The sequence below is a fragment of the Vicugna pacos genome, chromosome X (assembly GCF_048564905.1).
Source record: "Vicugna pacos chromosome X, VicPac4, whole genome shotgun sequence".
Taxonomy (NCBI): Eukaryota; Metazoa; Chordata; class Mammalia; order Artiodactyla; family Camelidae; genus Vicugna; species Vicugna pacos.
This window is the reverse complement of record NC_133023.1, coordinates 17,594,185-17,596,763: the sequence shown is the minus strand read 5'-3', so window position 1 is coordinate 17,596,763 and position 2,579 is coordinate 17,594,185. Positions and strand designations below refer to the sequence as shown.

Genomic DNA, 2,579 nt, shown 5'->3' with positions numbered 1-2,579 from the left:
TTGTAGCAGGTTACAGAAGAGTACAACATAATATTTGAAAAGTACTAGTAAATTTACTTAATAGATTGTTTACTGGTTCTGTAAGTCATATATAAATAAGCTTGAATTTCCAGTCCCAAAGTTATACTGGCATAAATTGGGTTTCATATGGAATATTGAAGGTATGTCCAAACAGAACCACTGTAATTCAGTAGTCTAGAATGAAGAAAATGTTTTGTAAGAAATATTAATAATCCTATAAAAACTCAATGATTTAGAAAGGAAACATGAAATATGCAAAATTTGTGAAATGGTTTATTAAGTAGAGTGCAATCATTGAAGTATGGGCCTAGTGCCGCTGAGTTCTAATCTGGGCATTTAATGCCCCGAGTTTGCCAGTAACTGTGTCTGAAGAAAAAGAGGAAAGAAAAATGGAGTAGCTTCCTTTTTAAAATAGCAAACAGTAAACACAGTTGAGAACATACCAAGATTATAGAGGCTTAATATTAAAACAGATTAGGGATTTAATAGTTACTTTTATTTAACAATTATTTATTGAGCACCTGTTATGAGCCACCCATTCTCCTAATATAGCAGTGAACAAAACACACAGTCTCTGCCCTCATGGAGGAGACATTCAACAAACAAATGAGCACCTAGGTGTTTAATACGCTGTCAGGCTGTTATAAGAGCTCTAAGCGAAATGAAAAAAGAGTAGAGGTCAGTGGGAGCTGCTGTTGGCGGGGATGGCAGTTAGCAAAGGGGCTCTGAGGAGCTTTCAGTATTTTCATTGTTAATATGTTATGTTATTTCAGTGCATGTGGAAACATTAAGCATGTTACATCTTCAAACATTAAATCATGATCATTCTCAATGGATTTGATTTAATATTTTGAATTGAACAGAAATCCCAGTATGTTGGAAATTTCTTCCTCTTCATACCTGTCTTGATCCTTTTACCATCTGCTCTCTGGAATCTTGTGGAAGACTGCTAGGTGCTCTCTCTGTTTATCATCTTCCTGCAAGCCATCCTGTATATCAGATTACACCTGAGTGGAACCCTGATTGAAAGAAGGGTTATATGGGCACCCAGAGCGACAGCACTTTCTTGACTGCAGTATGGTCTGCCTGCCCAGACAACTGCACGTAGGCTTTTGATTTTGTTACTTCCTTCAGCAAAGCTCAAAAGTTGTTAAATTTTAGGGGGCAAAAGAGTTAGTTTATGGGTAGTACACAGTATACCATTTATTATAGGCAATAAGCTAATTGTTACGGGTAATTTACAAGATTTTCAAAAGGGATTTTTACTATATGCAATATTTGCTTTGCATGCTGAATTTAGTGACTAAATCTGAAATCACTTTCCTCTGTAGGCTTAAATATATCATCATGGCATGAAGGGCTGAAGGTAGTAAGATGGGAGACGGGAATTCTGAGGAGACATGAGTATTTGATTTTGGGGGGTAGGAAATTTAGCAAATACAGAGAAGAACAAGGTAGGAAAGCAATCAGTATTAATATTCACCACCCTAGAGATGGTTACTTTTAATATTTTGAAATATATTCACCTAGTTTTATTTATTTAACAAAAATAGGATAATAACGTGCACGTAATTCTGCAGCCTACTTGTTAATCTGTGTTGGGTTACAAACCTTGTGCTATCTCAGACTTTTTTTTCAATTGAGTTATAGTCAGTTTACAATGTTGTGTCAATTTCTGGTATATAGCACAATTTTTCAGTCCATCTCAGGCTTTTTGACATTTCCTTCTTTCTCCCCATTTGGTTAGTGTCCGATCTGCACTGAGTCACCCCTCCCCATTCAGACTAAGAAGAAACATCACTGTGGGATGTGGGATCTGGTTTCTTGAGCAACTGCCCAGGGGCCATTTGGTGTTACTAGGGGATGTGCGAAATGGGAGCGGGGAATGGGAGATGAGAAGGGGGCTAGTCAGATGGATGTTTTCCTCCTTTCTTTCTCCTTTGGAGTGCCCTGAAGTACAAGTCCTTTTGGCAAAGCTTCTAGAAAAGTCCTAGGGGAGAGTGTATAGCTCAAGTGGTAGAGCGCATGCTTAGCATGCTCGAGGTCCCGGGTTCAATCCCTGGCACCTCCTCTAAAAATAAATAAACCTACCCCCCCCAAAAAAAGAACTGGAATCAAACTCAAAGTGGGGAGGGTGTAGCTCAAGTGGTAGAGCATATGCTTATCATGCACAAAGTCCTGGGTTCAATCCCCAGTACCTCCTCTAAAAATAATCAAATAAATGGACCTAATTACCTCTCCCCCACAAAAAAAAATTTATTTAGAAAAGTCCTGTGTGCTGAGTGAACGCATTTGCTGAGTGTACTACTGTGTCTTTTCCTGGTTCTTTATGAAACAGTAATCATGCTAAGTAACGTGGCACGTTGCATATTTTGCATCTGTCCTTACTTTGCTCCTTACCTTACCTTTATTTACCCTTTTTCTCCTCGCCCTCACTGCCCTAAGTTTGCGCCTGCCAAATAAAGTTTAATATCTTAATCAGGTTCTGATTTCTACATGAGCTGGGGTATGGTGGCACAAGCATAACTACTTATTGTGCAGATTTTCTTATATCATGA

At 38.4% G+C, this 2,579-nt stretch overlaps 1 non-coding gene across 1 annotated transcript; it reads left to right on the top strand.

Moving 5' to 3' along the window:
• The first annotated feature begins 2,150 nt into the window (after nucleotides 1-2,150).
• On the top strand, nucleotides 2,151-2,224 carry TRNAD-AUC (transfer RNA aspartic acid (anticodon AUC)). Its single transcript has one exon. It is a non-coding gene; the product is annotated as a tRNA-Asp (tRNA).
• Nucleotides 2,225-2,579: the final 355 nt, after the last annotated feature.